The 14,112-nt window shown below is 47.3% G+C and overlaps 1 pseudogene across 1 annotated transcript in view; it reads right to left on the bottom strand.

Annotated features, from left to right (window-relative positions):
• The window catches only part of LOC308512409 (centriole and centriolar satellite protein OFD1-like), a 134,084-nt pseudogene that overhangs the window by 43,585 nt on the left and 76,387 nt on the right, over positions 1-14,112 (bottom strand). Inside the window, exon 2 of the transcript in view lies at positions 456-563. The product of the transcript in view is annotated as a centriole and centriolar satellite protein OFD1-like (transcript). The remainder of the gene's footprint in view (positions 1-455; positions 564-14,112) is intronic.

The raw sequence follows: 14,112 nt of genomic DNA, 5'->3' as shown, positions 1-14,112 counted from the left end.
GGATGGTACTGTATGTAGAAAGGCTGTCCCATGGAAAAGGATCTGGATCATGGACCAGAAAACTTGGACTCCAGTATCACTTTTCCTTCATCTGGTGACCTTGGTTTCCTCAACAATAACATGAAGTGACGGGCCACTGACTTCTCTAGTTTTCCGCAATGCAAATAGTCTAGGATCTTCTCACGTTAATGGCTATACGATAAAGTTAGATGAGTCACAGGGAAGAGCCTCCCAGTTGAGGGGTTGACCCAACAAACAAGAACATGGGCCTTTGCATCCACCTGGTGATCACAGAGGGAGGGGCAGCACTGAAGGTAGGACTGTGCTGACACAATGGGAAATGAGCACTCCACCTGCACACAGTTTAGGAACACACACAACATAGGAAAGCAGATCTTTTTCTTCATTCAAAAAGAAAATAGAAACCTGGAATCAGGAAAAAAGCCTGAAATTACCAAGAGAGTCTTTGCTAGGCAAAATTGCACTTGTCTGAGGGTCCATGTCACAAGTCTCTTTAGCCTGATGATATTCTGCCATTTCTTTTAAAAACTCCACGAGAAAACCTAAAAAACACAATGTACATAGTTTTGTCTCACAACTTTCATTCAACCATTACTCAGTCACTTTATAAATTTTGGACTTATAACATTATCCTGTTGTACGTTATATATCTCTTAAGAATAATTTCTGAAGGAAGTCCTTCCCAAGCATGATACAAAAATCTAGAAGTGATAAAGAGAAATATTTAATAACATAAAAATTAAGAACTTATATATGGCATGAAATAAAGTCAAAAGACAAATGACACACTGGAAGAAAATATTTGCTATAATGAGGAGAAAGCACACTAACTTTCATAATATTAAAGAGATCTAATAAATCAGTAAGACAATTTAATGTCGATAAACAAAATCCTAAGAAAATGCAAGTTAATACTAAAACAAAGGGGTCCTATTTTCCCAATAAGACTGCTAAGATTAAAACTCTGATCATACGTGAAGTGCTGGCAAGAAAGCGGGGAAGTCGGCAGGTTCAATCACTCAGGAGGGAAATTTGTTAGTGTTTGTGTATTCAAAAAGACATGTGTTCTTTAACCTAGTCTTTTCACCTCTAGGAATTCACACAGCTACACTTCCACAGGGAAACAAAGAGTGTACACTGCACACCGCTTCTAATGGCAAAACCCAAACAATAAAACAACAAAATCTCAATCAACAGGTGCTTAATTAACTATGCTCTTCATGATTAATTCATTTAAATATATAATACTAGAGGCCCGGTGCACAAAATTCATGCACGGGGTAGGGGGAAAGAGTGGGGTAAGGGAGTGGTGAGGGAGGATCCCTCAGCCTGGCCTGCACCCTCTCCAAATCAGGACCCCTCGGGGAATGTCCAACTGCCAGGAATGGGTCTAAACCGGCAGTCCAATATCCATCTCCCAATCTGGAACCGCTGGCTCCTATCCGCTCACCTGCCTGCCTGATTGCCCCAACTGCTCTCCCCTGCTGGCCTGATTGCCCCTAATTGCCTCTGCCTCAGCCCTCACCAACATGGCTTTGTCCAGAAGGATGTCTGGAAGACATCCAGTCTGATTAGCGTATTACCCTTATATTAGTACTAGAGGCCCGGTGCACAAAAATTAGTGCACTCGGGGGGGGTGGGGGGGAAGAGGGGATGCCTCAGCCCGGCCTGTGCCCTCTCGCAGTCTGGGACCCCTCGGGAAATAACAACCTGCTGGATTAGGCCTGCTCCCGGGTGGCAGAGGGCATGCCCAATCCCTAGGTGCAGTCCCTGGTCCGGCTCAGAGCAGGGCCGATTGGGGGGTTGGGGCACCACCCCACGTCACACTCAAGGCAGGTCTGATGGGGAAGTTGCGGCGCCACCCCCTGTCACGCACAGAGCCGGGACAATCAGGGGGTTTGGGCGCTGCCCCCTGTCACGCACAGAGCAGGGCCCTAATCTGTGTGTGACAGGGTAGAGCCATAACCTCCCCATTGGCCCTGCCCTGAGTGTGACAGTGGCAGCGCCCCAACCCCCTGATGGGCCCTGCACTGTGTGTGACAGGGTGCGGCGCCCCAACCCCCACATGGGCCCTGCTCTGTGTGTGACGGGGTGGAGCCGCAACCTCCCCATCAGCCCTGCCCTGAGTGTGACAGGGGGCAGCACCCCAACCCCCCAATCGGCCCTACCCTGAGCGTTACTGAGGGTGGCATCACAACCCCCTGATCGGCCCTGCTCTGTGTATGATGGGGGGAGCTCCCCAACCCCCCAATCGGCCCTGCTCTGTGCATGACAGGGGGGAGCTACCTAACCCCCTGATGGGCCCTGCTCTGTGTGTGACAGGGTACGGAGCCCCAACCCCCCTGATGGGCCCTGCTCTGAGCGTGACAGGGGGCAGTGCCCCAAGCCCCCAATCGGCCCTACCCTGAGCGTGACTAGAGGTGGCATCGCAACCTTCTGATCTGCCCTGCTCTGTGCATGACAGGGGGCGGCACCCCAACTCCCCTGTCTGCCCTGCTCTGAGCCCGACCAGGAGCTGCGGTGCAGGCATCTAGGGATTGGGCCTGCCCTCTGCCACCCGGGAGTGGGCCTAAGCCAGCAGGTCGTAATCTCCCGAGGGGTCCCAGACTGTGAGAGGACACAAGTGGGGCTGAGGGACACCCCCCACCCCCGCCAGTGCACAAATTTTTGTGCATCCGGCCTCTAGTAACTATGTAATTGACTAATGCTCAGGCAAACTTAAATACAGCATATTTAAGTTTCAAGTTTTTCAAATACTAACACTGTTCAAGATTTCTTAAAACTTCTGAATAAGAAACTTTTGGACAACTACAGCTAATAGAAAGAGAATTAAAACATAGGGACAACATAAAGAGTGCACCCTAATGTTAATTATGGATTTTAGGTGACAATGATGCCACCATGTAGGCTCATTGACTGTATAAATGTTGATCATGGGGAAGGCTGTGCATGAAGGAGGAGGAGACATACAGAAACTCTCCGTTCTGTTCAATTTTGCTATGAAGCTGCTCTAAAATATTAAGTCAATTTAAAAAATATATGGAAAGTTTGCTATATCTGCCTTTAAGATAAAATGTAACTAATATGTTCAAAGGCAATGGTGTAGGAATACAGTTAAAATAATTAAGAAGTGGTAAACATATGTTTTAATACTTGAGGATTAAAACAGGTTTCAAAAAAATTAATGTATTCTTTATTTCTCTTATCTAAAGAGCACATTTTAGAGATCTAGATTTACTGCCCTGTGTTGCCATCTTGAAATCCTGTGACCTTAAGCAAATTACCCACTTCTGCAGACTCTGGTTTCTCATGTGGGACACAGGTATACCTGCCTATTAAGAGGGTGCTCCTGCCCTGGCTGGCTTGGCTCAGTGAATAGAGCGTTGGCCTGGGGACTGACGGGTCCGGGTTCGATTCCAGTCAAGGGCACATGCCCAAGTTGTGGGCTCAATCCACAGTAGGGGGGCATGCGGGAAGCAGACAATCAATGATTCTCTCTCATCATTGATATTTCTCTCTCTCTCTCCCTCTCCCTTCCTCTCTGAAATCAATAAAATATGTTTTAAAAAGAAGAGGGCACTCCCTTCCACTGAAATGGTGGAGGACTTCCACTCAATACAGGGTGCATCAATTCGTGAATGACCTGCTTTCTCAGTTGTGTCTAGCTCAATGACAAAAAAGAAAAAAAACAAAACAAAAAAAAACAAATGGGAACAAACTTTCAGGTTTGCTGCACTAGGAATACACAGATTTGCCACACAAATTAGAATCGTTTTATTAGAATCGTTTTATTTAGGCCTGCTCCCGGGTGGCAGAGGGCAGGCCCAATCCCTAGGTGCAGTCCCTGGTCCGGCTCAGAGCAGGGCTGATTTGGGAGTTGGGGCGCCGCCCCCTGTCATGCACAAAGCAGGGTGGATTGGGAGGTTGTGATGCCACCCTCAGTCATGCTCAGGGTAGGGCCGATTGGGGGGTTGGGGCACCGCCCCCCGTCACACTCAAGGCAGGTCTGATGGGGGAGTTGTTTTAGATCCATGGCCAAAAGTTAGTACTACTCTGCTGCACACTTTGTCTTACTCTATGAGACAAGCAGCCCATGGATTCTGGCCAGAGGAGCTGTTTTCACCTGCTTCCAAGTGAATTGCTGCTTAGTCAGAACACATGAAGACTCTAACTATCTTCCCTATGAGTCCATTTCAGCAGTCTTTGATTCAGATAGCATGTATAAGAGAAAATTCTGTTGCTTCCTCAACTCTCTGTGGATTGATGAAGAATATGAAAATAATATTGGAAGAAATATTGGGTGCTGGTTTCGATTCTGGTCAAGGGCACATGTCCAGGTTGCAGGACACCACCTCCAGCTGAGGGTGTGCAGGAGGCAGCTGATCAATGATTCTCTCTCATCATTCATTTTTCTATCTCTCTCTCCCTCTCCCTTCCTCTCTGAAATCAATAAAAATATATTTTTAAAAATGCACTTCCATATATATTATTTACATCTCAAGGCACTGTGAAATACAGTAATTTTCCCACATTTTATAAATATGAAAACGTAGGTTCAAAGTGGGTAATTTTCTTCAAGGTTATAATGTGTTAAGTTTTCCTTTGAGTTTTAAGAAAACCTCTAAATTAACTGAACTACTGAATATTGTCCTAATCTACTTTGCATATAATCTGGAAACATATTAACTGAGCAGAGCTCAAGACTATGTTGCCTATATCCACGCAACGTATTCATATCAATACTATACAAGCAGGAAACAAATAGAGTTGCTATACCTCTATCTTCTACCCTACACCTGAAAAGAACAAGAGTATATAACTACAAGTTCAGAACAGTACTTACACATCAAAAATCCTATAGTACAAAAGACATTTATACTGAGAAGAATACACATGCTCTGCCAAAGAGCCTTAAAAAAATGCTTTGCCCTAACCCAGTGGTCAGCAAACTCATTAGTCAACAGAGCCAAATATCAACAGTACAACGATTGAAGTTTCTTTTGAGAGCCAAACTTTTTAAACTTAAACTATATAGGTAGGTACATTGTTATTAACGTAACTAGGGGCCCGGTGCATGAAATTCGTGCTCTGGGTGTGTGTGTGGGGGGAGAGTGTCCCTCAGCCCAGCCAGCTCCCTCTCACATACTGGGAGCCCTCAGGCGTTGACCCCCATCACCCTCCGATCGCCTGATCGGCCCCTTGCCCAGGCCTGACGCCTCTGCCAGAGGTGTCAGGCTTGGACAGGGGACCCCTATTGCCCCCCGATCACTGGCTCTGGCCCCCGCCCAGGCCTGAGGCCTCTGGCCCAGGAATCATGCCTGGACAGGGGACCCCCATCTCCCTCTGATCGCTTGCTCCACCCCCCGCCCAGGCCTGACGCCTCAGCCAGAGGAGTTGACCCTCATCACCCTCTGATCACAAATCACCGGATCGGCCCCTTGACCAGGCCTGAGGCCTCCGGCAGAGGTGTCAGGCCTGGGAAGGGGAACCCCAGCTCCCCACGGTTGCAGGCTCCGCCCCTGCCCAGGCCTAACGCCTCTGGCCTAGGCGTCCGTCCCGGGCAGCGGGGACCTGCAGTGGCAGCGGGGGGCGCCGTGATCGTGGGCTTCGCATTAGGCCCAGGCAAGGGACCCCTAGCTCCCGGGACTACCAGCTTTGACCGTGCCCAGCTCCCATTGCTGGCTCCACCCCTACTTCCTGCTATCACTGGCCAGGGCGGCAAAGGCGCCTGATTCTCCGATCATGGCTGGGGGGCAGGCCAAAGGCGGCCCCAGGGCCGCCTTTGCCCTGCCCCCCAGTTCTTAGCTCCCCCCTGGGTTTCCGACCACTGTCAGTGGCAGGGGGCTTCTTCCTGCTTTCCCTTTCGCCTCCCTGAATTGTGCATACATATGCAAGTTAGCCGCCATCTTGTTGGCAGTTAACCGCCAATCTTTCTTGGCAGTTAATTTGCATATGGCCCTGATTAGCCAATAAAAACGGTATCGCCGTATGCCAATTACCATTGTTCTCTTTTATTAGTGTAGATTAGGATACTCCTAAGGCTTAGGAAGAGCCACACTCAAGGGGCCAAAGAGACGCATGTGGCTCGCGAGCCACAGTTTGGCCACCACGGCCCTAACCGGTTTGGCTCAGTGGATAGAGCATCAGCCTGAGAACTGAAAGGTCCCAGGTTCGATTCTGGTCAAGGGCATGTACCTGGGTAGGGGGTGTGCGGAAGGCAGCTGGTCGATGTTTCTCTCTTATCGATGTTTCTGACTCTCTACCCTTCTTCCTTCCTCTCTTTAAAAAATCAATAAAATGTATTTTTTAAAAAATGCTTATGGCCTTTTATTTTCCAGGACTAAAGGCCTGATGCAAGAAATTAGTGCATAGGTAGGGTCCCTAGGCCTGGCTGGCAATCACGGCTGATCAGGTTCCCTGCTTTCCTGCTCCCTCATGCACCACCACCACGCGGTTCCCCTCTCCCCTGTTCCTGCTTCCCCCTTTCCTTGCTCCCTCAGTACCCCGCCAACACCAGCTCGCTGCCTGCAATTTTCTGTGCGACCCCCCGATGGTCAGCGCACATCATAGTGAGCAATCGAATTCCCGGTCTCCCGGGCTAACCTCCAAGGAAACACTTTGCATATTAGCCTTTTCTATATAGATAAAGTCATACAAGAATGTAAGAATGCCACGTAACCTAGGCAAAAATGAGAAATGCAACTGAAGGATGCACAGACCTGGTTATAACCTATTCAGCATTTATATTTCAGATATACTTCTGAAATATATGTAGTAATGAAAACACATTTAAACCAATTCTATTCCTGATGTTACTTTACATGTAAAGTGTATTAGTAAATTATTCTCTGCCAAGATTAAACATTCACCAGGGACTGCTACATAAATTACACATACATCCAATCATGGGACACTTAAATGGAGGGTTTCAAGGAACTTTTCGGGTCACAGGAAAATGCTCACTATACAACAGTGAACTAAGAATACACACACACAACACTGTGCCAATAATAGCTGAATCAGAAAAGACTCTCTTCCTCTATGTTTTTATGGGTTTTTCAGATAGGTATAAAGTGTTCTGTTTTGTTTTTTAAGTTACGAAAACAATGGGGGGAGAAGGAAAAACTCAGTATTTCCCCTGATAAGTGTAAAATACACGTCTAACTGTATATAGTAATGAAAACACATTTGAGGTAACCCTACTCCTTGCTGTTAATTCATACTAATACGTATGTGCTGCCCAAGTGAAACCTTCAGAGCTTTCATTATATTTTAAAGAAAAAAGCTGTCATTCTCCAGACTATTGTACTGTAAGCAGCACACAATGCTTATTATATTGTCTCAATATCCTTCATCCAAACATGACTATTACAAAACCACGTATTAATTCAAGAACCTACAAACCAGTTTCACAAAACTTGCCTTGTTGCTAAAATGTTTTCATTTTATACAGCTACTCGCTCCTACCTGAATGTCAGTCAATAAATCTATTTGAATATGAAGACCGGGCAAACTCTCAACCGTTTGAGAATGCTCTCCAGGATAACGAGTTCTACAAAACATAAAAGCGTCACTCCCCAATACCACCTGCATATCATATTATTTTTAAAACCAAGACCCAGTGGGTTTAAATGCGGACTCCCTGTCACCGCTTCCACTTGTAAAAGTTACAGAACAGATATGCCTCAAGCCGACACCTTGAGGGAGTCCAGGATACCTCGGCGCTTGAAGGTCTGGGACAGCTTTGTGCGTAGTTCGTCTTGACTCAACACGTCATATTTGGGGGGCACGGTGAGCTGGAAGAGAAGATGCCAACGGTTACCAGGCAGGCAGCGGGCACGGGAATTTCTGAAGACGGAACAGTGGCTGACCTTCGGGAAAGCGGGAAAGCACGAAAGCCCAGCGGGGACGGCGCTTGCACGACAACAAGCAAGAAGGTTCGCCTCCTCACCCGCGCACCGGGTTGGTGCTTTAACGGAAACAAACAAGATGCTACATCTCCTCACGTGTGCTCCCGGTACTTTTTCCTCACCTGTCCTCAGAGCCCAACCGCGGGCCAGGAATCAAGAGGAACGGGTATACCTCAAGGCTCTCCCGCCCACTCGAACTAGGAAATGGCGGATAAACACATTTCCTCCCCTCGGCTTGCCACGGGTGAGCGGGTTGTGTACCGGGCGCGACTCTCACCAGCGGCTGGAGAGTAGAGATACGGAGCGAGGCTGTGAAACCCGCGGCCCTGGAAGTGGAGGCACCTCGCGGCGGGTGGGGGCCTCACAGCCGATCCCGCCCTCTCCCCGAGACCCAGCCAGCCCAGCACGGGAATCCGGGAATCCGGGAATCCGGGAACCCAGAGCTTTACAGCCAAGTCAATGCCAACAACCGCCGGAAGCTCCGCCCACTTCTCGCGAGAGCTTGGCCTCTGAGTTCCGCGAGGACCCCTGGGCTAGAGCTGGGATTGGAGGAGAAGCCATGTGCTCTGCACCACATCCGGGGCCTGCGGGATCTGGGTAGTTAACCCTGTGTCTTCCTCCTGTTGCGGCCTAGGGCGCTGGACCCAACCTGGCTATCCCCTGGCCAGCTGGTCCCATCACAGCCCAGGCATTGCACCCAGCGAGCTCCGCCAGCTCGGGCTTTGCTTATTTTGCCTTTCATTAAGTCACGCAGTAACCGCGGCACTGTTTCCTTTTGGGACCCGAATACCCTTTGTAGGGGGCTCCGTCTTGTGCACCGCCGGGTGATTTAGCAGCATCCCTGGCCTCTCTGCCCACTAAATGCAGCGCCTCTTACCAGTTCTGACCTTACTGAATGTCTCAGACATTGCCTGATGTTCTTGGAGAGGCAAAAGTCACTGGTTGAAAATCAGTGAGCTAAACTTTAAGTATCTACCTTTTTATCGTTTTTTGGTTTTTGGTTTTCTTTGTACCTCTCCCAAGGAGTAAGGACATATTTTCCATTGATTTTAGAGACTGGAAGGAAGGGGGGGTGGCGGGGGGGGGTCAGAAAAACACCAATGTGAAAGAGACATCTATAGGTTGCCTCCTGCAGCACCCCCATTCCACTCCACTGTGGGCTTGGACTTGCAACCCAGGTATGTGCCCTTGGCCAGGAATCCAATAGGTGACTCTGCTGCTCAGGTTGATGCTCTAACCACCGAGCAACACAGGCCATGGCAAGTACCCACTCTTGTGCATACCAAGGAAGATAAAGGTAAGCTGGCTTACCAAGATGCTGTGGGTGAAAGGGGCCACATGGTAACCTGACAAGCTCAGGGAAGGCCTGTATGATGGTCTTGCAAACTCAAAGACCTGAAGTAACCACAAAGGACGATCGGAAATTAAACTTTAACCAAAAGCAGTAATAGTGGGTAGTTACATTCTAGGACAGTATCTTCACTGAGCCTATCTGTCTTTTTGCATCTATAATAACACTAGAGGCCTGGTGCATGAATTTGTGCACATTGAAAGGAAATTAATTAGAAGAAATATTTTAATATCCCTGTTCACCCTTTCTCAATAATAGAAGTGTCAACCAAATTCATGATCGACAATGACAGATTGAAATGCATGTGATTGCTGCCAATGAGAGCTTTATATGTATCACCCATGTGCGAGTCAACTTAGCCTTTTATAGATATAAAACAAACTTGTTAATTAGAGCTGCTTTCTGATTTAGCTAAACTTTTTCCAGCCCAGTGAAGCACTCCAACTTCTTTTTCAGGTAATTGTCAGCAACACAGCAGTAAATATCAACACGAAGAAGCACATTATTATTGTAGATCACGCAGGGAGAACAAAGGGTAAAATATTTAATTTGCAGCAGTGTTTGACTATATTTTGTGCAGTGAAAAAACCTGAAGTCATTTTTAAGGTCCACCATTTCTTTTCTTTATTTCTTTTTGAGTGGGGGAAGGGGGGGGTGGAGGGGAGGGGGCACCATTTCTCAATTCTTTTCAGTTGGGTCGAGTTTCTAAACTTTCTAAATCTTCATTTTCTGTTTAATGAAAAGAAAATAGGATTCTACCAAGTCTCCAATCTACCTACTCCACGACTTGTGTCAGGATCAAATGAGATGAGGCACAGGAAAATACTTCACAGACATTTGGTTAACTGTGAATGTTTCTACCTGGCTATAAAGCAACTTGTGTTCCTGGGCTGAAGAAACTTCTAGGAGGCTAGTTGCTAGGAAGAGGAAGCTGGGCATTGCGACATAACGTATTACCCTGACGGCAGGACACTTAGCATATTAGTCTTTTATATAGATAGACTAGTAGCCCGGTGCACAAAAATTTGTGCACTCGGGGGTGAGGGTGAGGGGTGGGGTCAGACCCCTCAGCCCGACCTGCGCCTTCTGTCATGTTCCTGGACCCCAGCCACTCCTGGCCTAGGCACAGGCCTACAGGCTTGGGGCGGCCTGGCTCCCGAGGCCCCATTGTATCAAGAGAACAAAGTCGGCATTAGTTACTGCTCTCACTGAACCCAGTACACTGCATCTGTGCGTACAACTGCCTTGTTCATGTGCCTGCTTCGCCCTACTGAATTACTAACATCTTGAGGACATTGCTCTGTCTTATCCTGCTTCAACTTCAGTGCCTGGCCTGGTGCCAGGGACCTGAGAGGGTTTGCTGAGTGAGTGAGTGAGTGAGTGAATAATGGGTGAGTGAATGAGTGAATGAATGAGCGAGTAAGTGAATGAGCAAGCAGCTACGAGGCGGGAACTTCTGCCGCATTGCCATGACAATGCGGCAGAAGTTCCCGCCCCGCTCCCAGCTGCCTGCTGCAAACCCCGGGAAGTTCCCGCCCTGCTCCCAGCGGCCGCAAACCCCTCTCCCAGCTGCATAGTTCATGCAGGGCAAAGGCGGCCCAGGTTCTCCACCTTTGCCCTGCCACCCGGCTCTTGCCTGCTGCCTGGGTTTCCGATCACTGTCAGCGTCAGGCAGCTTCCTCTGTCCTTCCCCTTTCGCCTCCCATCATTGTGCCTATGTATGCAAATTAACCGCCATCTTTGTTGGCAGTTAATTTGCATATCACCCTGATTAGCCAATGGGAAGCATAGCGGAGGTACGGTTAATTACCCTTTTGTCTTTTATTAGCTAGGATACCCTTGAAATATCTGGGTAACTTGTAACTTCCCTTTTTCTGGGCCCCTTGTGGCACAACCTAATGTGCTTGGGCTCCCGGACAGTTACCACTAATTCCTTCATTGTTCTCATGTTAATTGTTGACTGTTGGCTATCCTACACCCTTCTAAGTATGTGTCTATCATTTTATTTTTTATCCAGTCCCACAGGTTCTCTCCCTCACCCCCAAGACCCCTTTGGTTTCTCCCGCCTCTCTAATCTATCACCAATGAATTTCTTGTAACCTACCTATGTCTCCTCCTTTGGTTGTAATGTATAAAAATAGACGAAAACCCGCCACTCTCCAGAGCGCTTTCCCAATCCATTGAGGTACTGCTTCCAGGCACTTGTCGACAGTTTGCTCAAATAAACACAAAATTCTTTACAGGTTTGAATGTTTCTTATGTTAACACAGTAATAAAACCATAGCCAGAGAATGGTATAAGAACTAAGATGCACTGAAGCCTTTCGGGTGTTGTTCAGTGGTTAGAGAATTGCAGCATACCCAAGGGTCCTGGGTTCAATTCCCAGTCAGAGGTACCTACTTTGGTTGCAGTTTGCTCCTCTACTCCCCTAATCCCCAGATTGGGATAATGTGGGAGGCAACCAGTTGGTGTCTCTCTCTCTGCCCTCACTCCCTCCTTTCTACTCTCAGAATCTTTCTCAGCACCAGGTCCTGGGAGTCACTACCAGTTGATTAGAACTGGCTCAGGAAAGGAAACCCATTTGCCATTCCTAGTCCACTCCCTTTTCCATTATGCAGCATATCCTCTTTACAGATGAGATGAAAAACAAAATAAAACAGTTTAAACATCCCCAGTTCCTTCACTAGCTTTTGTGCAGAATATTCCCTAGGCTAGATCCCACCCTTCTCCCAACACACAGTTCAGTTATTGATTCTTTTAAAATGTGATTCCCAGAACTGAGTATGGTCCCCAGGATGATATTATTTGTGAAGAGGACATTGTCTTCTCTTAATGCAACTTAGAATTGCATTAGCTTTTTGGGACCACTGTTTCAGACTGCTGCCTCTTGTTGAGCTTGCAATAAACGAAAATGTGTTTTTGTAGATGCACTGGTCTTAAACTAGGTTATCCTGTTGTGCAGGTTTTTTTTTTTTTAAAGCCCTAGTACGAGACTTTATTTTGCATCCTATTAAATTCTACTTTGTTAATTTCCCACCTAATTCTGCTAGTAGGGGAGATATTTTTGAATCTTGACTTTTGCCATATAATAAATTTGTGGTCTTTAGCATGTTATCTTTATTTTTATCTGTTTGTTTATATTTTTACTAGTGGCCCGGTGCATGAAATTCATGCACGGGGGACAGTGTGTTCCTCAGCCTGGCCTGCACCCTCTCCAATTTGGGACCCCTCGAAGGATGTCCTACTGCCAGTTTACAGCAGTCACACATCCCTCTCGCAATCTGGGACTGCTGGCTCCTAACCGCTCACCTGCCTGCCTGCCTGCCTCGTTGCCTCTAATCACTCTGCCTGCCGGCCTGCTCGACCCCAACTGACCTCCCCTCGCCCCCCGCTGCTGGCCTGCTTGCACCCACATGACCCCCATGAGCCTGATCACCACAAACTTCCCCCCCTGCTGGCCTGCTTGTCCCTCCTTCCCTTCCCACTGGCCTGCTCATCCCCAACTGTCCCCTGCTGGCCTGCTCACTCCAAACTGCCCCCCACCCCCGCTATCCTGATCACCTCCAACTGACCCCCACTGACGGCCTGCTTGCCCCCACATGGCCCCCCTGCTGATCTGCTTACCCCCAACAGCCCCGCCCCCCACCAGCCTGATCACCCACAACTGCCCTCCCCTCTTGGCCTCTAACCGCCTCTACCTTGGCCCCACCACCATGGCTTTGTCCAGAAGAACATCTGGAAGGTCTCCTGGAAGGTCTCCCAGTCTAATTAGCATATTGCTCTTTTCTTAGTATAGATATATTTGTCTGTAAATATGATTATGATTGCAGATATGAGTAGGATCAGGTAAGGTTTTATAGAATGGGCCTTTTATTACAGATGGTTTGCCAGGTATGCATTTTTTCTAAAGAAGTAAAAATTACTTTAGAAAATGTTTCAGGAAGACTTTGAGAATTTACAGTATCTGCTTTTCTTCCAAGAAAGTTGTCACTTTTATGCCAGAGTGAGAATTATTTGTATGCTTTGTATGTCAGCATTGGGCCACTGTGAGTGGGGGTTCACTTAGCTTGACTTGAGAGTAATTGTCTTGCTCACTGGCTGGGAGGGAGGGTGTGTGGCAGAGGAGATAAATACTGGGTTCTGGATTACTCATAGATTGCTGATTTCCTGATTGATTGTGCAAGCCCCTCCTTTTATTCATGTCCACCTTCTGTTGACAGACATTTACCCTGGGAGAGAAATTAGATGAAACTCTCTTTCTTGTCATTGTAAAAAGCATTTGATTTCCTAAGGTGTGATAAGGCCACCCAGCCATCCTCAGTCAAGGTACACATTTTCATGGAGGATGTTCCCACTCTTGAATAAAGTAAAACAATTATTTTTTCTTTTAATTTAAACTTTCTTCTATAACTGTTTTCTTGCTACTTAAAAGCTAGTTGTTGTTTTTTTTAAAACTGCTTTCAAAGCTTTTCAAGCTGTATATGTCCTTGGAATGAATTTATAAATAAGAATTGAGCCCGGCCAGTGTGACTCAGTGGGTTAACATCAACCTATGAACCAGGAAGTCACAGTTTGTTTCCAGGTCAGGCCACATGTCTAGGTTTTGGCCTGATCCCTTATACGGGGTGTGTAGGAGGCAGCCGACCAACGATTCTCTCTCATCATTGATGTTTTTATCTCCCTCCCTCTCCCTTCCTCTCTCAATCAGTAAGAATATATTTTAAAGAGAAAGAGAGAGAGAGAGAGAGAGAGAGAGAGAGAGAGGAGTATATATGTTTATAAATAAAAAAATGTATTTGATGCTCTTAGAAAGTCTTATTTTCTTTCATT

The sequence above is a fragment of the Myotis nattereri genome (genome assembly GCF_964212035.1).
Source record: "Myotis nattereri genome assembly, chromosome: Y".
Classification (NCBI taxonomy): domain Eukaryota; kingdom Metazoa; phylum Chordata; class Mammalia; order Chiroptera; family Vespertilionidae; genus Myotis; species Myotis nattereri.
Note: the sequence above shows the minus strand (reverse complement) of the source record. Positions and strands in the feature narration are given on the sequence as shown.